General features: G+C 38.2%; 1 pseudogene; it reads left to right on the forward strand.

The window, feature by feature from the left end:
* The first annotated feature begins 642 nt into the window (after nucleotides 1-642).
* Nucleotides 643-25,734, forward strand: part of LOC137220964 (uncharacterized) — a 56,242-nt pseudogene continuing 31,150 nt past the window's right edge.

Raw genomic sequence — 25,734 nt, forward strand, 5'->3', positions numbered from 1 at the left:
CTAATAGGGAAAAAAAAGGTGCTTAATTATTCTTAGCCTAAATGGATGGATGGATGGATGGATGGATAGATAGATAGATCTATGTATATCTTTATTCCTGAAAGTAGCTTCCACTAGACAAAGTTTGATGTTTACTGTTTGGTGCTCTCAGATAAAGAGTCTCAGATAAAGAGACAGGATTCCTTGCCTCTTTCTGAGAAGGTAAGATGCTTAAACACACCCGTGAAACCCCTCATAACCCAGGGCACCACCCATCCTCCAGCAGAGGAGTTAGATTCCCTTTGCCATCTTGGAGCTGAGTTTGTATAGTCCTTGCTCTCGTCTCACCTGGCAACAGTCATTAGATTTCTAAATTCATCTTAATTCTCTAAACAGGAAGAACAAAGGGCAGAAGGCCCAAAGAATGTTATGTGTGACTCATTTTTCGACTTTGTGTGAAGAGTTTGGCAGCACTTCATCAGGACAAAGGCATGATTTTGCTATTAAGGAGGAACATGTACATTTGTTTTTCTCCCTTACAGTTATGCACCCAAATGAGAGACTTACTGCTGTGAACAATGCTGCCACCTTCCTCACAGTGCTGGTTGCCATTAATTAAAATCATAGAAAGGGGCTAATTCACTGAAGTGAATCACTCACGTAATGGCCAAATTTCTAGAAGCTTGTGCCCTGGGGGCAATGAACTGGATTCTTTCTGCTTCTGGTTTGGACAGATGTGAAGCCAGCTCAGTTGGTAAGGGTTGCAGAAATTCTTTATTGTCTTTAAATTAAAAAGCAATATACCTATTGAATACCTGAACCATGGTTCTGAAGCCAAATAAGAAACAATAATGTAATAATAGCTCAGTGTTATGGAATTAATGTTTGTATTACTCCCCTCCCCCCCCCAAAAAATTCATATGTTGAAGTCCTAACCCCTTTGGGAGGTAATTAGGTTTGGTGAGGTCATGAAAATGGGGCACTCATGATGGAACTAGTGCCCTTATCAGAAGAGGAAGAGACACTAGAGCTCTCTTTCCCTCAGTGTGAGGACACAGACTAGGGCATGTGAGCACACAGAGAAACAGTGGCCATCTGCAAGCCAGGAGGAGGACTCTCACCGAGAGCTGAATCTTCCAGCACCTTGATCTTGGACTTCCCAGCACCCGCAATTGTGAGAAATAAACATTTATTGTTTAAGCCACCCAGTCTTTCGTATTTTCTTATAGCAGACCAAGCAGACTAAGACATGCAGGTAAGACAATTACGATTTGACTAATTACAAAACTGACATAAACAGCGTTCTAAATTTCTACCTAAAAATTTACTTGAAAACTCCAGTCAAGATGCTGCATTAACCAGAGTTTGATATACCCTTCTGCTTCAAAAAAATAATTGAAAAATCTGAAAGGAGAAAATCCAAAATATATAACCGGGCTTCAAAACGAAATAAATATTGTTATGGACTAGAATAGGAACAGAAATGCAAAGCAAAGAATATGGCGAAAGCCCAGAATCCACAGGGTTTGTAGTCTAGAAACAGGCAGGGCAGTTAAGATTCCAGTGAGTGAGAGGAAGAAGAATTTAAAATCCCACAGCAGATGTGGGCTAGGATTCAGGCTCACTGCCTGAAGCCAGGTGCTGCCATGGAAGTATTGCCCTCTGCCCACCCTCCCCTCTTCAGTGCTCATAGAAGGAAGCTGAGAAAACTGCTTTCATCCAGGGCCCAAGACTTTATAAACCGTAGGCTCCACGAGGCTGCTTGACAAAGCATAACCCAAAGCTCAGGAACCGGCTCCCAGCCTGGATCTACACTGTACCAAACATCACAGCAAAGCAGGAGCCCCAACCTATCAAAACACCTGATTCTAGACTGGAGGCTCAGAGGGCCAGATGGAGAGGGCAGAGAAAACCACTGTTCAAGAAGGAGGTGAGCACAAAAGAGAAAAGAGAGAAGATAAAATCATCCCACTCAAAAAACTGTCCTGCATGCCACAGGACGTAACTTACTGCTAAGAGAGGCAGTCAACAAAATCTACAATGGGAAAAACAACCCCATTTAGGTAATGAATAATCAGAGAATGTTCCACCTAAGAATTATAAAAAGTATTTTAAATGTTCATAGCAATAAAGGAAGGGAGAACATTTGTTTAAAGAGAATTATAAATTATCATAGAAAAACAGGAAAATAAAATAAAAATTGATATACATTAAAAATAGGATATTTTTTAAATAATGAAAAATAACAAAAACCTAAATGAACTCAGGATTTGATAAAGAAGGAATTAATAAGTAAAAATGTTGTTCTAAGGAATTTCTCATACGCAGCACAGAGGGACAAGGATAAAAATTTTGAAAGAGCAGCTAGGACACAAAGAGGATAGACTAAGAGACCCCAGCATATGCCTAAAAGGGCAGTGAGAACAATAACCAAGAGATACGGCATCTAAAATCCAGATGACATGTAGGCAGTCATTAAGGTCTGATGGGATGAGGACAGGTGGATTTAAGAGGGAGGTGCCAGGCTTGACTTCACTGTTGGTTCACAGCAGAGATTGCAATGCCATCAGGCAGGCAGCAGCCCCTGGGCAGCTCAAGGGATTGGCGGTAGTTTTAACAAGCACCAGTTTCCTAAAGATTTCTAGAAACCAAGAACAGCCCAACCTCCTTAGGGAGTTGTCAAGGGTCCCCTCAGGCCGAAGCAGGCAAAGGTTACGGCCACATCCAGTTGGTAAATAAAAGGAGATTACTGAGAGATTGCCCCCTCGCTTCTCAGTAGTTTCAGGGCAGACGAAGCATGTCTAGGAATCTGCAGCAAACAGCTGGTACAGGTGCAGGAATTCTTAATACACAGCGTTGATTGGAAAGCTAGAAACAAAGCAGGGACTGACAAAAAAACTTTTATTTCTAAAAACATAAAAAATAGAAGAAATGTAAATAGAAGAAAATCAAAAGAACGGTGAAGGAAAAGTAATGAATGCCACTCCTCCACTCAGACCACTTCACAACTTTCCATGTCACTCAGAATGAAATATCAAAGTCCTTAAAATGACGTTCAAAGCTCTACAAACTCCCCACCCAATCTCACCTGCCACCTTCCCGACCTCACCTCCTCCTGATTTTCCTTTTTCTTTTATTTTCTGATTTTCATTTTGCTGTTTTCTAGCCACATTATCGTCGCTGCTCTTCTTTGGACTTCCCAGCATGTTTCCAGCATCAGAACTTCTGCACTTGCTGTCCCCTCCGTTGGGAGATCTCCTCCTCCAGAATGCCACTTGGCCTTCCCCCTCACCTCCTTCGATTCTTCGCTCACGTGTCGCCTTCCTCAGGAGGATCTTCCCTGACCACCTGTTTCAGCTTGCCTCCACCCCTGCCCTCCCTGTCCTTCTTCCCTGCCTTAGAGTGCCCCTCAGTACCCAGCACTACCTCATATCCTACATGCTTTATGCATTTACTGTGTCTGTCTTCCCCTGCTAGGCTGTAACTTTTTGAGGACAGTGGTGTTTATGTCTTGTAATTCAGTGCTGGCCTGACACACTGTAGGCACTCAGTAATGATTTGTTGATAGAATCAATAAATGATCCTGGGCATATGGGAAGCACTCAATAAAGGCCAAGTGGTGTATTTAAGCACAGCCGTTCAACTACCAATAACTCACTACTTAGTCTGCTAATCACTGCTCCAGGAGGGTCAGTCACATCATCAACATAATAATGATAACTGTTTATGATGTGCCAAGTTCCCTTTTGACATTTTATATTTCTTATATCACTTTAACATTAATTCAAAAGGGGGTAAATTATTATTCCCATCTTATTGTGAGTATGAGACTGAGGGACAACAAAGTTAACTGATTTCCACATTAAAATAACTGGAGGGTGATAGAGCTGATTTGGGAACTGAGTCTGTCTTCCTCTTAAAATCATTCTGTCCTCTCCACTGACAGATTGCTGCTCTGACCCAGGACTCTCCGTGATCACCGTCCCTCCTCCATCTTTTACAGGCATCTGTAAAAAGATGCCTCTCGTTATTATAGTCATCTCCCATAGTGACTCTAGTGGACACTGGTGTCCATTCCTCCTTGCTAAGCTTGATTTACCTGGATTCTCTCTCTTCTAAAAATAACTTCATGCATCTCCAACTCCAATGGTAAATCTTAATCAATCTAAGCCAATCAGAAATCTAAGGTGACATCACCAAAACTGGCAGAGTAGGGAAATTCAGGACTCTGTCTCTTCAAAAGCAACTAATAAACGGGCAAAAACTGGCAGAATCTAAGCCAGTCATGGCAATCCATTCTCCTTGTCAGTGATTGGCTTATGGATAGATGTTTAGTACAATTTAATACAATTCCAACCAATAAGACATGAGGAGAGTGAGCTGGGGCACTTCTGGGAATAAACTCCTTACTCTTAAGTGGAGACAAGGCCGGAGGAAATGGATTCTTCTCCCTCCATACATGTTCATATTTAAGTGGGATGCCTGAACTACTGCCACTATCTGTCACTCAACCAGAAGATAAAGCTAACATGGGAAAGAGAATGGAGCCAATAGAACCTCAGGGAAGTAAAGTTAGAGAACTTGTGTACCTAATGCTTACCTTACCCATGGAAGGGTAAGTTATGTGAAACTTTTTAAAAGGGCTTGTATGGTAGAAGCCAGGTTGAGGTAGTGTTTCATTACTTTAAGTGAAAGCATCCTGATACCACAGCACCCTCTTTCCACTTAAGAAGTAGCTCAACATCCAAAAATAACTAAAATGGACTTGCCTTCAGTTCTACTACTTGAACATGGACAATCATCTGGGTCTCGTTATTTCTAAGATTGACTTGGTTGCAGGGCTCCCACTAAAAGTAACTCAGAACTCTTTGGTTTCTTACTGAACAGTTAAAGGAGCAGCGGGAGAGCTGAGGTCAAAGATCAGGCTCTAGTTTGATAATGGAGGGCTACATAGTGAGGAACACACTGAGGTGCAAAGAACTTAAGCAATTTGGTCAAGCTCACCAGGTTAGTTGACAGGCAAGCTGAGACTACAAGCCAAGTTTCTCGACTTCTGTTAGAGGACATTATCCACACCCAGGTTAACCTAGCTATATTCATACTTGCAGGTACATTATGTAGCTGATCTAAGGCAAAAAAAAAAGGGGGGGCGCCTAAGATTTAATGTATTTCAATTATACCTAGGAAACGCATACTTGAAATTTTGCTCACTCTGATTATTCTTCATAGTGAGGAAAGAAGCTATCATTTGAAAATATGATTCCGACAGAACTGCTGAAAGTTAGCTAAGCAAACAATTGGGGATAAATGTGCTACAGGCATGCAAATAAAGCTTCCTGTTTCTCTAGCCCCATAATAACTAAAAACAGCTCCCCTGATGGCCCGCCCTCATCACTGAACACATTCGAAGTGTCTTAGATGCCTGTCATCGACCAGGTGGAGACGTGGTCCATTCCCCTTCCTCTGCCATTTGAACACATACCCTAGTAAGTTTCAATCAACTCTACTTCAGGTTCACAGTGGCAGAATTCAACTGTACTGAATTTCGGAAAGGGTTGAAATCAAGGACTTCTCACCTCTAGTCTATGTAAGTCCTCCCAAAGCACTGTACACAAGCATGGAGATCCACTACTCAGCCCTTCTAGGGATTCCCACATGGACGCTCCCTAGGTTAGTAGCGTCTATACATCCCCATCTTTCATTTTGCTACCCCCTTCCCACAATGCCTCACTCCTTTTAGCATCTTCTCCTAGCCCAAAGTCCCCCTCACTTCCCTCCCTTCAAACAGAGCTGTGTTCATCAATCTACTGGTTAGCAAGCTCCAAGTTTTCCTGTTTCTTACAAATTTTCCTAGCTTCCTGTGCTAATTATATGAAACTTCAGGTAACTATTCTTCTACAGCTATTCTTTCTCTCATTCTGGTGTGGGATAGAGGATGGGGAAGCTTCCCATTCTAAGAGTAGACAGGAGAAGACAGAGCATTGAGAGTCATTTTGTTTCTGATACTCTTGTCTTTGGTTGCCTGAAAATAATACTAATAACAGCAGCAACAACAATAGCAATCAAAGACATCTTACACTAAGAAAGTTAATTTCCTTCTGACAGTGCTTTCCGGTACATCCTTCTCACCCCACCCCAACTCTAACAGCATAGGTTTTAGGTCTTATTTTGCTAAAGAGAATGCTGTCTCCTTTCAAATCAAATTACAATATCTCCTCCTATTAATTTAACCCTAAATTGTTTTCCCCAATTCCTGGATATCTGCCACACTCCTTTTCCTCCATCCCCACAACTGAATAAGCAAGAGATAGAAAAGTCTAAATACATGAAAAAGTGTGTATACGAACAGTAGCAGTAGCAATTTTTTAATAGTAGAATTGTGGGTGACTTAGTGTTTATTCATTGGATTTTTTCTTTATTTTTTACTTAACAACATTTCTATATAATTTTGGCAATATCAGGAGAAACACTATGCTTTTAAATGAGTGGTCTTCAACCTCAAATGACACATAAGAAAAATGTAAGAACTTCTACTTATAGATCGTGGACACACACGATGTCTCATCTCCCTCAGCTCTGATCATCTTGGGTTTCTGAAAATTACAGAGAGTCATCTGTTCCTTTTCAATTCATAACTACATTCAAAATCAAGAAAAGAAACCTCAGCGGACCAGAAATCATGGAGAATCTCTGGGAGAGGGATAAGAAAAAAGAAACCATCATCAAGGCTAAGAAGTAAAGTCAGGCTAGTAGAAAAAAATAATAAATATCATGGGAAAATGGTGTTGAAATTAAAATTCAAACCTTTAAGTAAAATGAATAGTAGAAAAGACACAGCTAAAGTTAAACCAGTAAGACAGAAGACTGAGTTGTTGAATTTCCGTAACATATCATAAAGGGATAAAAATTGGAAGGTATGAAAAAACAGTCAAGAAATATGAAAGATAAATTCAGAACTTTTAACATCCACCTTCTAGGAATACCGAGGAGAAACTAAAGAGATCTGTAGACAGGGAACATTCAAAGGAAAAAAAACATGGTTCTGGTTATTCCTAAACTTTTTTTTTTTTTTTTACTAATGAGGGGACCATTTTTAGAATTCTTATTTCATTTGTAATTCACTCACCTAATATTTATTCAGATTCAACCATGTGCCAGGCACTGTGCAAAGTAATGGGAATCTAGTAATAGTAATAAATCCTCTCCCTAGAAAATGTATATATGCACAGATCACAATTTTCCACATTATTTTAGAGGTTAAGAGTTCGCTGACCCATAATCTTTCATATTTTTATTGCAGTTCACCTGTTTTGACTGGAATGACTTGGCAAAAACCACATCCCCTACTGAATTGCTGAATTGTTTAACAAAGAGTATCTTAGCAACTGATTGTTTGAAGGCATGAAATCATACAGAGACTCAGTCTATAATAAAACTGGAATTGGTAAACTCACAGTCTGAGGGTTATTTCACACTAGTTATGGAATGATCATCTTTCATGAGGTAAACTGGAGTAATTTTCAAATTTCAAATGAAGTAAACTGAAGTCTTTGAAGAATTATGAACTACATTGAGTAATAAAAATCACTAGTTTCCTACTCAGGGTTAGTAGATTGGCTCACAGATCATCTCAGCCACAGAGAAAATCAGCAACCAAAAAAAGAGGACCATCTCCTTAGACGATATTTAGTGAAGAGAAATTTGTTGTCCACTAGGGAAATTAAAAACAAGGAGTTTGTCTGAGATAATCAGATGTAAATAAAGAGTTGTCTTTTGTATTAATTTCTAGAAAATTAAATGTATTTAGAATATCACAAACTCATTTTGGGATATTTGTTGAATTTTAAGTCAGATACTGATTGACACAGAGAAGGGCTAAAGAAAAACAGGAAAGAACCATTGGAAAACAGAAGAAAATAGAAAGGACTTTGATAGGAACTGAAGATGGAAGACGAGCTTTATAAATACGTACACAAACTTGAGGACAAAAAGACAGGTCAGTCAAAAGACTGGATTTGCAACTGACAGAAGGAAATCACATGTTACACAATGGAACATAGCGTATGATATAAAAAAGAAAAGCTGACTCACTTATTAAGTAAGATATGTGAAGAATTTAAATAGCTGAGATGAAGCTGATGTCTGGCTACGTGTCTATCTTGCCCTGACTTCTATACCCAGTAGTCATGAACATTTTACCAGAGGTATTATTTTCACAATGTCCGCTGATTGAATATGACATACCAGGTGAAAGGCATGGTGTTTTATCATCAGTTCCATAGTGCGTCATGAAAGCAAAGATTACAATCTCTTAATTTTAGATATCAGGACAGGTGCTCTGAAGCAACACAAAGACAGAAGTGCCAATAGAATGCCATCAGATCTATATTTTTAGTTAACAACTCATACCTCTGCAAACTCTAGCAATTATTTTTATTCATTTAGCTTTCTCTTTTCTCAGCCCTCCCTGAGTGTTTGTGGTTCTTTCTGAGCTGTCGATAAATTTTCACAACTTGTCATATGTGGTCTGACCAAAAAACTGCAGAGAGGTGCTAAACTGAATTAAATCTGTGTGAAAAGAGCTTACAAAGTTGGCCACCAAAGGTATTTTATGTATTTAAAATAGCATGTTCAGGTCTTCAGAGTTTGTCAGAGTTTCAACTGGGCTTTTTTTTTTTTCTTTTTTTGCGGACAATGACTAACTATACCTTTGTGCTCATTCTTTGCTTGGTTTCTCTGTTATATGCAACATTTGATAGCCATCTACCCTCTCTTGCATTGCCACCAAATTGTTCCTTCAGCATAAGCAGATGACTGAGTGATTTTAATGAAACATAAGAAACGTCATCATCTAGAAATTAACTATCATGTTGTAGAAGTTGTCAATTTTTTTAATCTGATAATGTTCAACATTATATTTTGCTCTGAAATAAATGTTAATTGCTAAAAGTTGGATTTTTAAGGACAACAAAGTGAATCTGATTTATCAGGAACAAATTTAGGATGAAAAAAGTCCTTATCAGGAAAAGGATAATGATCATGAGACCCAATAACAACCTGGTAAACTCTGAATGCTATTATAGACCTCTTGTTCTTATGATCTACTAGTTTTGCAACAAAAGAATGTTGGGGGCCTTTTCTAAGTAACAATAATACTAATTACAACTAACCAATCAAGTCCCTTACAAACCATGGGAAGGCCAGAACAAGTCCAGAATAAGCAGGAAGACGATAGGGTGGCCAAGACGGCAAGGAGGAACAGTAGGAGGTAAAACAAAATGACCCCCTGCAGCTGTCTGGGCACATCTCTTGTAGGAGTGTCGCACTGGGTTCTGAGCTAATGGTTTTGGATAGGCCTGCCACGGGTGAAGGCAGGTCTTCAGAAAGAAAACCTGCAATAATAAAGCCACGCTATAGGCAGGAGACACACTGTGGTCAGTGAGCCCTGCACTTGCTATCAGAAGACCTGGGTTCAAGTCTCAGGTTTATAGGTTCTTGTTTGCCTCACCTTGGATACAGTACAACCTGGGTCACAATTTCTCATCTGTGTAGAATGTATCCTCATACGATCATCATGTGAATTAGCTGATCTATGTAGTTAAATTATCAAGTTTCTCTTATATGAAAATTTCTTATTTTTAATAATAAAACAGAAATTACTACTAACACTAGTAGTAATACCTACTAGAACGCAGCTACTGTAATAGCTGTAGTTAAAAGTTAAAAGCAAGAAACAAAGAGGTTGACATAATGTAGAAGCAGTATAATATAGAAGAGGCATATAGTAAAACTGTTAAGAGTTTAGACTTTGAACCCAGCCTACCTGGATTCAAATACTGGCTCTGGGACTGTGGGACTATGGCAAAGTAACTTACACTCTTCGTGCTTCAGTTGCCACGTCTATAAAATGTAGACAATGGTACCAACATCATGGGTTTGTTGTGAGGCTTAGGTGAGTATCTAGGTATTAGTGTTTAGCACAGTGTCAGGCACATAGGAGATATTAAACAAGTGTTTGCTAGTATTATAATGCTGAGCAAAGGCACTATGCCACTTAAATCCTTCCTCATTGGGAACTGAGCTGATCAAAAACTCTAGGATTAGGCTGTGTGACGCCAGACATAGAATTACAGGCACCTTGAGCAGGCCTCTTAAGCAGGTCACTACATAAGCTATCAAAAAGCCACCCTCGTTGACCACAGTTCAGATTTTAATTCGTAAGTGAGAAGAAGACGGGAAAAGTTCACTTTTCCACCATATCACTACTTTTTGGCTGTCCGTTTGCATGTTAAGAAAGCCAGTTAACTTGTTGAGGACACTAGTTGGGCCTTGGTCGTTATCTCTATTGACCAAGTAAGAAAAAGTATGGAGCTTCATTTAATCACCTCCACTACTCTTATTTTCCTTAACTTCATGATTGTTAAGAGGCAAGGTATGTATTTTCCTTTATACAATATATACCAGTTGCATAAGACCCTTGGCTTTTTTTTTTTAATAGATCTTTATTGGAATATAATTGCTTCAAAATACCATGTTAGTTTCTGTTGCACAACAAAGCGAATCAGCCATATGCATACACATGTCCCCATGTCCCCTCCCTCTTCAGCCTCCCTCACATCCTCCCTATCCCTCCCCTGAGGTCATCGTAAAGCACCGAGATGATCTCCTTGTGCTATGCTGTTGCTTCGCACCAGCCAGCTATTTTACGTTCGGTACTGTATATATGTCCATGCTACTCTCACTCTGCCCCAGCTTCGCGCTCCCACCCCATGTCATCAAGTCTATTCTCTATGTCTGCCTCTTTATTCCTGCCCTGCAACTAGATTCATCAGTACCATTTTTTTTTTAAGATTCCATATATATGCATTACCATACAATATTTCTTTTTCTTTTTTTTTTAAACATCTTTACTGGAGTATAATTGCTTTACAATGGTGTGTTGGTTTCTGCTTCATAGCAAAGTGAATCAGCTATACATATACATATATCCCCATATCTCCTCCCTCTTGCGTCTCCCTCCCACCCTCCCTATCCCACCCCTCTAAGTGGTCACAAAGCACCGAGCAGATCTCCCTGTGCTATGCAGCTGCTTCCCACTAGCTATCTGTTTTACATCTGGTAGTGTATGTATGTCCATACCACTCTTTCACTTCGTTCCAACTTACCCTTCCCCCTCCCCATGTCCTCAAGTCCATTCTCTAAGACTGCATCTTTATTCCTGTCCTGCCCCTAGGTTCTTCAGAATCAATTTTTTTTTTGATTCTATATATATGTGTTAGCATATGGTAGTTGTTTTTCTCTTTCTGACTTACTTCACTCTGTATGGCAGACTCTAGGTGCATCCACCTCACTACAAACAACTCAATTTCATTTCCTTTTATGGCTGAGTAATATTCCATTGTATATATGTGCCACATCTTCTTTATCCATTCCTCTGTTGATGGACACTTAGGTTGCTTCCATGTCCTGGCTATTGTAAATAGTGTTGCAATGAACACTGTGGCACATGACTCTTTTTGATAATGATTTTCTCAGGGTATATGCCCAGTAGTGGGACTGCTGGTTCGTATGGTAGTTCTATTTTTAGTTTTTTAAGGAACTTCCATACTGTTCTCCATAGTGGCTGCATCAATTTACATTCCCACAAACAGTGCAAGAGGGTTTCCTTTTCTCCACACCCTCTCCAGCATTTATTGTTTGTAGATGTTTTGATGATGGCCATTCTGACCACTGTGAGATGATATCTCATTGTAGTTTTGATTTGCATTTCTCTAATGATTAATGATGTTGAGCATTCTTTCATGTGTTCATTGGCAATCTGTATATCTTCTTTGGAGAAATGTCTATTTGGATCTTCTGCCCATTTTTGGATTGGGTTGTTTGTTTTTGTAATATTGAGCTGCATGAGTTGCTTGTATGTTTTGGAGATTAATCGTTTGTCAGTTGCTTCATTTGCAAATACTTTCTCCCATTCTGAGGGTTGTCTTTTCGTCTTGTTTATGGTTTCCTTTGCTATGCAAAAGCTTTTAAGTTCCACTAGGGCCCATTTGTTTATTCTTGTTTTTATTTCCATTTCCCTAGGAGGTGGGTCAAAAAGGATCTTGCTGTGATTTATGTCATAGAGTGTTCTGCCTATGTTTTCCTCAGAGTTTGATAGTGTATGGCCTTACATTTAGGTCTTTAATCCATTTTGAGTTTATTTTTGTGTACGGTGTTAGGGAGTGTTCTAATTTCATTCTTTTACATGTAGCTGTCCAGTTTTCCCAGCACCACTTATTGAAGAGGCTATCTTTTCCCTATTGTATATTCTTGCCTCTTTTATCAAAAATAGGGTGACCATAAGGGCATGGGTTTTTCTCTGGGCTTTCTAACCTGTCGCATTGATCTATCTCTGTTTTTGTGCCAGTACCATACTATTGTGGTTACTGTAGCTTTGTAGTATAGTCTGAAGTCAGGGAGCCTGATTCCTCCAGCTCCGTTTTTCTTTCTCAAGATTGCTTTGGCTATTTGGGGTCTTTTGTGTTTCCATACAAATTGTGAAATTTTTTGTTCTAGTTCTGTGGAAAATGCCATTGGTACTTTGATAGGGATTCCACTGAATCTGTAGATTGCTTTGGGTAGCATAGTCATTTTCAATGTTGATTCTTCCGATCCAAGAACATGGTATATCTCTCCATCTGTTTGTATCATCTTTGAATGCTTTCATCAGTGTCTTATACTTTTCTGCATACAGGTCTCTTGTCTCCTTAGGTAGGTTTACTCCTAGGCATTTTATTCCTTTTGTTGCAGTGGTAAAGGGGAGTGTTTCCTTAATTTCTCTTTCAGATTCTTCATTATTAGTATATAGGAATGCAAGAGATTTCTGTGCATTAATTTTGTGTCCTGGTACTCTACCAAATTCATTGATTAGCTCTAGCAGTTTTCTGGTAGCATCTTTAGGATTCTCTATGTATAGTATCATGTCATCTGCAAACAGTGACAGCTTTACTTTTTCTTTTCCAATTTGGATTCCTTTTATTTCTTTTTCATCTCTGATTGCTGTGGCTAAAATTTCCGAAACTGTGTTGAATAACAGTGGTTAGAGTGGGTAACCTTGTCTTGTTCCTGATCTCAGTGGAAATGGTTTCAGTTTTTCACCATTGAGAACAATGTTGGCTGTGGGTTTGTCATGTATGGCCTTTACTATGTTGAGGTAAGTTCCCTCTATGCCTACTTTCTGCAGGGTTTTTATCATAAATGGGTGTTGAATTTTGTCAAAAGCTTTTTTTGCGTCTACTGAGATGATCATATGGTTTTTATTCCCAAAATTGTTAGTGTGGTGTATCACATTGATTGATTTGCATATATTGAAGAATCCTTGCATCCCTGGGATAAATCCCATTGATCATGGTGTATGATCTTTTTAATGTGATGTTGGATTCTGTTTGCTGGTATTTTCTTCAGGATTTTTGCATGTATTTTCATCTGTGATATTGGACTATAATTTTCTTTTTTTGTGATATCTTTTGCTGGTTTTGGTATCAGGGTTATGGTGGCTTCATAGAATGAATTCGGGAATGTTTCTCCCTCTGCAATTCTTTAGAAGAGTTTGAGAAGGATCGGTGTTAGCTCTTCTCTAAATGTTTGATAGAATTCTCCTGTGAACCCATCTGGTCCTGGACTTTTGTTTGTTGGAAGATTTTTAATTAAGGTTTCAATTTCATTACTCGTGATAAGTCTGTTTATATTTTCTAATTCTTCCTGGCTCAGTCTTGGAAAATTGTACCTTTCCAAGAATTTGTCCATTTCTTCGTGATTGTCCATTTTATTGGCATATAGTTGTTTGTAGTAGTCTCTTATAATCCTTTGTATTTCTGCAGTGTCAGTTGTGATTTCTCCTTTTTCATTTCTAATTTTACTGATTTGCGTCCTTTCCCTTTTTTTCTTAATGAGCTTGGCTAAGGGTTTATCAATTTTATCTTCTCAAAGAACCAGCTTTTAGTTTTATTGATCTTTCCTATTGTTTTTTTTTTCATTTCTATTTCATTTACTTCTGCTCTGAGCTTTATGGTATCTTTCCTACTGACTTTGGGTTTCCTTTCTCTTTCTCTTTCTTTGGGTTCTTCTTTCTCTAGTTATTTTAAGTGTAGGGTTAGATTTTTTGTTTGAGACTTTTCTTGTTTCTTGATGTAACACTGAATTGTGATAAACTTCCCTCTTAGAACTGCTTTCGCTGCATCCCATAGGTTTTGGGTCATCATGTTTTCATTGTCATTTGTTTCTATGTTTTTTATATTTCTTCTTTGATTTCTTCAGTGATCTGTTGGTTATTTGATAGTGCACTCTTTAGCCTCCATGTATTTGTGGTTTTTACAGTTTTTTTTCCTATAATTGATTTCCAATCTCATAGCATTGTGGTCAGAAAAGACGCTTGATACGATTTACAATTTCTTAAAATTTTCCAAGGCGTGATTTGTGACCCAAGATGTGATCTATCCTGGAGAATGTTCCATATGCACTTGAGAAGAAAGTGTATTCTGCCGCTTTGAGGTGGAATGTTCTATAAATATCAATTAGATTTATCTGGTCTACTGTGTCATTTAAAGCTTGTGTTTCCTTATTTATTTTCTGTTTGGATGATCTGTCCGTTGGTATAAGTGGGGTGTTAAGAGACTCCTACTATGATTGTGTTATTGTCAATTTCTCCTTTCATGGTTGTTAGCATTTGCCTTATGTATTTGGGTACTCTTATGTTGGGTACATAAACTTTTATAATTGTTATATCTTCACTTTGGATTGATCCTTTGACCATTATGTAGTGTCCCTCCTTATCTCTTGCAACAGTCTTGAAAGCTTATTTTATCTGATATGAGTATTGCTACTCAGGCTTCTTTTGATTTCCATTTGCACGGAATATCTTTTTCCATCCTTTCACTTTCAGTCTGTATGTGTCCCTAGGTCTGAAGTGGGTCTTTTGTAGACAGAACATATATGGATCTTGTTTTTGTATCCATTCAACCAGGCTGTGTCTTTTGGTTGGGGCATTTAATCCATTTACATTCAAGGTTATTATGAATATGTATGCTCCTATTACTATTTTCTTAATTGTTTTGGATTTGTTTTTGTGGATCTTTTTCTTCTCTGATGTTTTCCACTTAGAGAAGTTTCTTTCGCATTTGTTGTAAAGCTGGTTTGGTGGTGCTAAATTCTCTTAGCTTTTACTTGTCTGAAAAGCTTTTGACTTCTCCATCGAATCTGAATGAGATCCTTGCTGGGTAGAGTAATCTTGGTTGTAGGTTTTTCTCTTTCATCACTTTAAGTATATACTGCCACTCCCTTCAGCTTGCAGAGTCTCTGCTGAAAGATCAGCTGTTAACTTTATGGGGATTCCCTTGTATGTTATCCGTTGCTTTTCCCTTGCTGCTTTTAATATTTTTTCTTTGAATTTAATTTTTGTTAGTTTGTTATGTGTCTTGGTGTGTTTTTCCTAGGGTTTATCCTGTACGGGACTCTCTGTGCTTCCTGGACTTGGGTGACCATTTCCTTTCCCATGTTAGGGAAGTTTTCCACTATAATCTCTTCAAATATTTTCTCAGACCCTTTCTTTTTCTCTTCTTCTTCTGGGACCCCTGTAACTCGAATGTTGGTGCATTTAGTGTTGTCCTAGTGGTCTCTGAGATTGTCTTCAATTATTTTCATTCTTTTTTCTTTATTCTGCTCCTCAGCAGTTATTTCCACCATTTCCTCTTCCAGCTCACGCATTGGTTCTTCTGCCTCAGTTTTTCTGTTATTGATTCCTTCTAGTGTATTTTTCATTTCAGTTATTGTGTTGTTCACCTCTGTGTGTTTGTTCTTTAGCTCTTCTAGATCTTTGTTAAACATTTCTTGTATTTTCTCAATTCATGCTTCCATTATATTTCTGAGATTCTGGATCATCTCTACTATCATTACTCTGAATTCTTTTTCAGGGAGATTGCCTATTTCCTCTTCATTTATTTGGTCTTGTAGGTTTTTACCTTGCTTCTTTATCTATGACATATTTTTTTGCCATCTCATTTTCTTTTTTTTTTTTATGAGTAGAATTGTGTTCCTGTTTTCCTGGTGGTTTGGCCTGAGGCTTCCAACACTGGAGTTTGTAAGCTATTGGGTAGAGCTGGGTCATGGTGCTGAGATAAGGAGAACTCTGTGAGACCTCACTCCAATGAATATTCCCTGGGGTCTGAGGTTCTCTGTTAGTCTAGTGGTTCAGACTCAGAGCTCCCACCATGGGAGTTTCCGCCCAACCCCAGACTCACGAACCAAGACCCACAAGCTGTGTGGGGTGGCAAAAAAATAAAGAGAATAACAAAGTAAAAGATAAAATTAGACTAGGAAACTAACAGATACGTTTGAAAGAATGTAAAAATAAAAATACAGATGAATCAACAACTGGAAGGTACATCAGAACCACAATAGTAAAAAAAGAGGAGGAGGAAAAGAAAAATAAAAGGGGGTGGGGTGGGGGAAGGCCTTGGCTGTGGAGAGTGGGTCCTAAGCAAGGGCAAGGTTTGGGTGGTGGGTGGGGCCAATGCTCATGACCCACAGGGCTTGAAAAGGACCTGAGGGCTGTGGCGGGTGGGGCTCGGGCTCAAGGAACACAAGGGGCCCAGGCATGCCTCCCACTCCTGGTCTCAGAGGGCAGGGGACCTCACCTGGGAACCCAGCAGGCTTCCTGGGCTCGAGTGGATGGGGAAAACACCCTCCTCTCCTCTCCTCTCTCCCTCCTCCTGGATGGCCCCTCCCACCTGCCACGCAAGATCTCCTGGCCTCCCACCTACGCCCCTAGGACCCACGTGGCCTGGATGGGGCTTTGGAGGGCGGGAACCGACTTGGGAGCTCAGCAGGCTCCCTGGTCCAGTGGGCCAGGTGATCACCCTCCGCTCCTCTCCTGCTCTTCCCAGAGAGTCCCTCCCACCTGCCTCTCCTGATCTTCCCAGCCTCAGGGGCGCCAATCTTGTATGGCCTCCACTTTTCCTCCCCCCTCAGTCCCCCGACGTCCTACCAGTTCATTCTGGGGTCCCTCCCGTCTCTTTGGGCATCAGAGTCCCCCAACAGAGGCCAGCAGATGCCCTCGTTGTGAGGAGATGTTAACTCCGCATGTTCCCACACCGCCATCTTGACTCCTCCCTCCAGCTTTCTTTTTTTTAAGATCTACTCTCTTAACAACTTTTGAATATGCAGTGCAGTATTATTAAAAATAGACCTTGGTTTTCTTGTTTTGTTTTTACTGATTTCCATTTAGATAATAGATTTCTATAGTCTATTTTATAGTCATTTGTCCTTTATAACATCTAGAATCATGCAAATCACCACAAAATAAACAAGAAAAATTGGACCAATGGATAAATAAGATGGATGGATGAATGGCTTGAAAGATATAAACAGAGATATTTTCTTTCTGCCTTTCTTTTTTTTGGTGATTTTTAGCAAGAAAAGAAAGGCTTAGAAATTGCCTAACTAGAGTTATATCAACCCCCTCAGTTTTTAAAAAAATTATTAATAGTGGAAAATTTAGAAAGAATCAGAAGTAGGATAGCTGATATGCAGATTAATTCATTTGTTAAATATCTGCTTAGAAAAAGTTAGAATTTATCAAAATATAAAATAAACTCATCCTTATTTTGTCCCTTTTAGAACAGGTAAATAATAGTACATAGTGAGTAACAGTAGTAAAAAAAATAGAGAGAGAGATGGAGTCAATAAAATATAAAAGCTTTGTCACATATAACAATTGAAATTACATATGCAGCAGCAGCTTTGCCTTTAAATGTGAGTGTAACTCTAAAATAATAAAAATTTTTTTGTGTGGTTTATAAAGTAGACTTATGGTTGAATGAGAGAAATATAATGTTCAATCCATTTTGAGGAAAATAAAATGTAAGGTACCTTATATAAAAATCTTTCCAAGGAAGCTGTTCAACATCTAATGATAACAGCCACTAGTGATAGAATATGACATTTTTCATATAATTCACAGGAAAGTAACAAGATCTTCAGTCAGAATTTTCTCATTTCTAACACAACCCAGAAACAATGTATATCAAAAATCACAAGTGAAGACAAAATGGGTTCAGTTTTGGAATATGAATGGTATTGGTCATATGAAATAAATTTCACAAAATAAAATATCCAATAGAACTATTCTTTTTGGTTGGCATTCTTAACAATAAATCTCTAGGTCTCAGTTTCTTTTTAAAAAATAAGCTGGTTACTCATACAAAATAAGACAACATAAAGGAAGGCACACTGTAAAAGAGCTATAAAGCAAAGCACAATGAAAGTTCTAAATGTAAAACACTACACAGCCATTGCACATATTAAATGTTCAATAAATACCTGAGTTAACGATGGAGGCATTGCAGGTAGTGAAGGGTGAGGCACTTGGCCTGAACTGCCACACAAGGACTGTTTTTTTCACTATGACAATGGTTTGGCTGACAATATATTTTTTGTGTGAATGTTTTCAATGTAAACAGTATTATCTATTATGACAATCTATCTTATTCACCATTATTTAGTATTATTTCCAGTATTCAAATTCATTTTCAATAGATATTCATCATAATCAAACCTATTCAATGAAAAAAAGCACAAGCTCCAGTACAGATCCAAGATAAGAGTCTACACCAGTATTGAGAAAGAGACATCATAAAAAACAGTACATAATATGTGAAAGTGATTACACTGAAGATATCAGTAGTCATAGAATGAAGAATTCTGGGCATCTACTTCATTCATCTTTCTACCACCTACAGCAGATACTGTGAGAGATAGGTATTGCAGAATAACTGTCTCAAAAACCTTTTAACCCTTTTAGATGTACCTTCCTATCATGCAAAAATGGGAAACTAAAATGACACTTCTCAGACTCCCCTGCAGCTAAATTTCCAAATGCAATTTAGACCCACATGTAATTTAGACTTGGATAGCAGAATGAGATAGAGACCACTCTTCCACTGCTTCAAGTATTTTGGCTGGCAAGCCTGGTGGTAGAGGTATTTGGATTTCTACTACAACAGTAACAGAAGTTGTAGTGATTGATTGGTCCCTCGTTTCATAGCTGTTAAGAAAGTGAATCCACTCTGTTGGCATGGATGACAGAGGGTGTGATTTTAGAACCAACAATTGTGGTGGTGGCTTTCTGATCCTTGGACTGCTTCTGAGGCTGTGTGTACTGGCGACAACAGTTAGGCTGATTCCCAACCTGAAGGAGAAGTCCCCCACGTGCCGGTCATGGCACGGGATGCAACCCCCTTGACAAGCCAGCTCTATGCTCTTTGTCACAGACTCATTCCTGGAAGCTTGGCCCAAAGCCTGTATTCCAGCTCTTCTAATAAAATGGAAAGCATCCAGTTTCCTGTGTTAAATCTTGTTCTGTTTAAACTAACTCAGATGGTTTCTGGTTTTTGCAACTGAAACTTGACTAATACATCAGTCATGGTCCATGTATATGCAGACAGAATTGCTGTGACTTTATGAAGAATTACAGGCACATTGCCTGAACATACCAAACTTATATTTGTGGTTTGGTGGAAATGCGTTCTCTGCCAAGCCTGATCTACCTTCCTCAAGCCGATTTTGCACTTCCTGGTCTTTCCTCCCACAACACACACGTTCCTACCTTCACTATCATAATTATTATAATGTATTCTGTTTCCGTCTGCATGTCTGCTTCCCAAATAGACTTTTAAAAGGCATGGCGTCTTTAAATCTCTATATTCCCTATGGCTGGCTTATTTAGAGTACGTCCTCAATAGCACTGGTGGAAAAAAGAGAGGAAAAGAAGGATCGTAAATCAAAAAACTGGATTGAATTCATTATTTTAAAAATCCTCTCAGGATGAAAGCAACCTAAGTGATCATTAACTGATGAATGGATAAAGATGTGTGTGTGTGTGTATATATGTGTGTGTGTATATATATATATATAAATACATATATACAGACACACATTCACATATATATATATATAAAATGGCCTATTAGCCATAAAAAGAATGAAATCTTGCCATTTGTGACAACATGGATGGATATAGAGGGTATTAAGCTAACTGAAATAAGTCAGACTGAGAAAGACAAATGCATATGATTTTACTTACATGTGAAATCTAAAAAGGAAAACGAACAAGCAAAACAAAACAGAAACAGACTCATAGTTACAGAGAACAAACCAGTGGTCATCCATGGGGAGGGAAGTGGGGGGATAAGTGAAATAGGTGAGGGACATTAAGAGGTATAAACTTCCAGCTATAAAATAAATAAGTCACAAAGATGTAACGTACAGCATAGGGAATATAGTCAACGATACTGCAATAACTCTGTATGGTGACAGATGGCAACTAGACTTATGGTGATCATTTTGTAATGTATAAAAATATAGAATCACTATGTTGTACACCTGAAACTAATAGAATACTGTATGTCAATTATAATTTAATAAAAAAGTAAAAATAAATAAAAAATTATCTCAGGGACAACCAGAAACTAACAAATCATAACCATCACATTTTAGTCTATCCACTGTCCAAAAAACTGTGGCAAAGTTTCACCTTTTATTTTTTCTTCAATTTGTTTTCATAGACAAGGGAGCCCAAAGAGACATCTCTCTGGACTACTGGAAAACAGAATTCCAGTATTTCTTTTTTTAAAAAAAAAAATTTATTCATTTATTTTTGGCTGCATTGGGTCTTCGTTGCTGTGCATGGGCTTTCTCTAGTTGAGGCAAGCGGGGGTTACTCTTCGTTGTGGTGCTCAGGCTTCTCATTGCAGTGGCTTCTCTTGTTGTGGAGCATGGGCTCTAGGCATGCAGGCTTCAGTAGTTGTGGCACGTGGGCTCAGTAGTTGTGGCTTACAGACTCTAGAGCGCAGGCTCAGTAGTTGTGGTGCACGGACTTAGTTACTCCGCAGCATGCGGAATCTTCCCAGACCAGGGCTCGAAGCCGGGCCCCCTGCATTGGCAGGTGGATCCTTAACCACTGTGCCACCAGGGAAGACCTAGAATTGCAGTATTTCTTCTGATCATTTCTCAATGTTACCTCTTAGGAATCTTACTTCTATTTCCAATATATCACACCGCAAAAATGTCTTCTGTATTGGATGTAAAATTGACTTCTACATCTAATAATGACTTACTAAAGCTTACATTTTATTTAAGTCCATAAATTTTATAGATACAAACAGAGCAGAATTTGAGTAAGTTTGGGTGGATAATTTATTACACAATAGGCTTGAAAAAATCGTAAATATAAGCTATTTTTTAAACCTAATGGAAATTTTAGGAAAAAATATACTACCAAAATAAAAACTCACTGGATGATCTTAATAGAGAATGACAATGATAGAGGAACAAAATTAGTAAACTGAAAGATGGATCCACTAAAATTATCTTATGTGAAGAACAGAGAATTAAAAAGATTTTTCTTTTAGGGAACAGACTCTCAAGGACCTATGGCACAATATAAACAGAAAAAGCTAACAGTCATGTCATCAGAGTCCCAGAAAGAAAAGGAGAGTTTGGTGCAGAAAAATATTTGAAGAGATTAATGAATGAAACTTTCCCAAATTGGGCAAAAGACATAAACATACAAATTCAAGGTAATCTGTAAGTTAAATAAATGGGAATAATTAATTAAATTATTGCACATTGATTTGATGAAATGGAATATAACCATCATAAAATAGTGTGCAATTATGCATGTAAATATGGAATAGATTTTTTAATGTAAACATGAAATTTGTTTTATTAGAATAGTGAGATTATAGGTATTATTTGGGAGGCAATCTTTCTTCAATTTTGTGACATTATTTTTACAATAAAAAAAAAGAAGGAATATGCCAGTACATTGGCATTTATTTATTGAGGTATCACATCAAAGTATTCTGTTTCCCACACTACAGAGAAAAAATAAAACATCAGTTAATTACTGGAGGAACATAGCTTCTACACTCAACTGTACACCCGTATGGATGATATCATTGGCCCAATGACGCCCAAATTGCAGTGAAGACAGAAGTTTATAACACCCAGACATTATAGGGTTATGACAAAATACCCTTTAGAGTTCCCAAAATAGTTTCAGGAGTATTGACAGCTTTACTGGAAAATATGTTTCCTTATGATGGGTAGTCATGAAGCTAACCAACTCCAGATTACTACTGTTTGTTATTAAACACCTGCTTTCTCTTAATCTATGGCTTTCTCTCTACTTTCACGGAAAAGGGAAAATAATATGCTTAGACTTTGCCTAAAAGTGTTGATTATCGTATTAACAACTAGGAACATTTCAATACATAAAATTATTCAAGTTTCATATCACATCCTTTTTCATTAACCATATTCCCAATAGGCTTATGTAATTAAAAGCAGTGTCAAGCCAAGCCCTAATGTCTACAAACTCATGGAACAACTGTCCAAATTTCTTCCTCTTAAAGTTTTATTTTCTGATTTGGAAAATAGGACTTACCGAGCCAAACTTTCATTAAATACTAAATTCTTCTCAGCCAACTCCCAGGGTGGGAGGTAATTTTATTGCAGTATATCAATAGCAATACACATGGAATTTGCAGAAATTTGTGGGCAAGCCGCAAAACTACCTCATAGTTCACTGTACCAATTTTTTATCTCACCAGCTAAATTTACATATCCCTCCCCATCCAGGCTAGAGTTCCCCTCCAGAGGCTGACAGGAAAAAAAGGAAGAAATATTGTATAGCACACCTAAACCTAAAAACTCGCAGCATGTTAAAACATCTTATATTTCACAGCAATTTACTTTGTGTTCCCTCAAAATCCTAATTATCAAGAGTGCAGTATCAATTTGTAAAAGATTCAGAACTAACTTCTTTTGAGAATTAATGAGTTCATGTTGCAAAGACTGCTGTCCTTGCAAGTAACGTAAATCCTTAAGCCTTAGATTTATCATCAGTAAGTGTAGCTGTGAGTAAGAATTAAGAAAAATGGAAACAATGAATACAGTGACTTCTGGAAATGTGACTATGAGGTGAGGCAATGGCTAAGAGAAATATGATGTGAAAGAGTTCTTTTTTTAGGGTGTTTGTGTTTGTAAACTGGGAAAGTCTTGGGAATGTTTAAAAAGCTGATAAGGAAAGATCCAAAAGAAAGTGAGTGGAGGACACAAGTAGAAGAAGGAATAACAAAAATGACAAGAATTTTTCCTCTCTAAAATCCAAATTCTTCTTGACACCTGCATTCAGATGTCTCAAAAACATTTCAAATGTAATATATTAAAAACTGAGTTTTTCTCTCTCCCCTGCAGTGGTTTCCTTCTCAAAAGACAGCACCATCCAGCCATTCAGACAATCCAGTAACAGAGGAGTCAGGCTTGACACCTCTCTCTCAGCCACCCCTACACTCAATCCATCATAAGAATCTCTCGAATTATTTCATTTCTGTCCACAACCCCATGAGACTCTAGTCAAGACAATCACTCGTTCATCTAGACTACACAGCAGCTTCCTGTTATCTAGCCCTTTATGAGCTGTTCTCCCACTCTGTAGCCACAAAATCCAATTTTGTCACCTCACAGCTTAAAACCCTTCAGTGACTTTTCATTGTTTGCAGATTAAAAGCCAAATCATTAGTACTGCCTACAAAGCCCTTTTTCTGTTTCAAGCCTCAGTTGACAGCAAGCTGCTCCTCACTCTTTCTGCTGTAGCCTCATATTATCCGACTGGCCTTTGTACCCGCTGTTCCTTCTACTGGGACCTCTCTTCATTCCTTACTCCCTATTCATCCTTTAAACTGAAGCTCATAACCATTTCCTCAAGGAAGCCTTAGCAAACCTGACAAGTCAATCCAGCTCCAGAACCATATTTTTCTCCCTTGTGGAAACTCCTTTAGAAGTGATTCTACGTGTATTCTTGTGTGTATCTCAGTGTGTGCCTATCTGTCTCTCAAGCTCTAGGAGAGCACAGATCCAGCCTGATTTTGTTCACTGCCATGTGGAAAATGTCCAGTGACACTTAGGAAGTACTCAATAACCACCTGCTAAATAAATAAATATATTTTTATAATAACCCTATGAAATGTGTTCAGTTGGTATTTTGCTGTTACTGCTGTGTTTTTGTTTCTTCCTGATGATAAATCTAAGGCTTAAGGATTTAAGTTACTTGCACAAGGACAGCAGGCCTCACTGGTGGACCAGTATTTGGATCCATCTCTCCTTAGTTCTTGAACTAATGCCTTTTCCACTCTGCCACAATGCCTCGTAAATTCAGTAAACTTCCAACCGAATGTACAGCTCAGTGACTATTTAGACTAATTCAAAGTTTGGGTGTCCCTCCCTCATGGTTCCACCTGCATTTTGTTTTATATCCCCACCTTCAACTCATGATCTACCCCTGAGAACTGTGGTTTTTCTGTCAGAGCTTTCCAATAGCACTTACAGTGAAACATTTCACTAGAGCTTGATAATTTGTGTTCCCTCAAAATCCTAATTATCAAGAGTGAAGTATCAATTTGTAAAAGATTCAGAACTAACTTCTTTTGAGAATTAATGAGGCTAAATTAGAGATTATCTTTAATAAAACTGCTAATTCACATTAACTGTGTCACACTCAGTCCGTTAAATTCTACATGTACCATAGATAAATTAGTCTTAGCCAGAAATTTCTGAGAAAGCAATTTAGAATATGCTTAAATTGAAATAAATAAACTCTGTCATTTGTCCACTTTAACACAAAGCACTCAGAGTACACTGAAATGCCAAGTATTCCGGGGCCATAAGATTTGGCATATTCATTACTACCATTTTCCAAAGATGTGAAGTGCTATAAAATACATTGAATATTGAAGCTATAATAAACACCCTTCCTCCCAACATCAGCTCCACCAAACTGCCACATCATGTCTCATTATAAACTGACTATGGCATCCAAGGACCTCTACTTCATTAGGGTCTCCTCTGCTTTTATTTTCTGCACCAGACATTAGACACTTAAGCAATTTCTACCGTGTCTTATTCATGACTGTATGTCATTCTGTTGAAATTTCCAACATTGTCTTGGACTCAGAATCAAGGAAAAATGGAAACCTCATTACTGAGTTCAATTGTGAGCACTGAGTTCAATTGTGAGCACTGAGTTCAATTGTGAGCACCGTGTAGGAACTCTAAATATATCATTTCATTTAATCCTCACAAAAGCCCAAGAGATCAATATCTCCATATTATGGAAGAGAGAGGGTCAGGAATGATCCCTGATCAACAAGAGTCCAAATGTACTTATTTCTAGTAAATTGAGAGTTTGGGAACTTTTCCAGCAAGAGGGGAGAAGTGTTCGAACTCTGCATATAGGACTGGTTTGGCTTCTTCCAGACCAAATAAGTCCAGTTCTTAATCAGTGCCATCTGATGAAAAGAGCAGTTTGACCTTCTTTATCAGTTTTATATTGCTTCTTACAAAGTCTCACTTGCTGGGGGATATAAGAAAGACACAGAAATATTAATACTATGATTTCTTTAGGAAAATGGTATCACAAGACAAATTTTAGTTTGGCAATAAGTGTCTAGCATCTATTTTTCATAGTAAAATCATCAACAAATGTCTATTTGTTGTAGCCCACCAGACCAAACAAATGAAGAGGAAATAGGCAGTCTACCTGAAAATGAATTCAGAGTAATGACAGTAAAGATGATACAAAATCTTGGAAATAGAATGGAGAAAATACAAGAAACATTTAACAAGTAGCTAGAAGACCTAAGAGCAAACAAACAATGATGA

Source organism: Pseudorca crassidens, chromosome 3 (assembly GCF_039906515.1).
Source record: "Pseudorca crassidens isolate mPseCra1 chromosome 3, mPseCra1.hap1, whole genome shotgun sequence".
NCBI classification, from domain to species: domain Eukaryota; kingdom Metazoa; phylum Chordata; class Mammalia; order Artiodactyla; family Delphinidae; genus Pseudorca; species Pseudorca crassidens.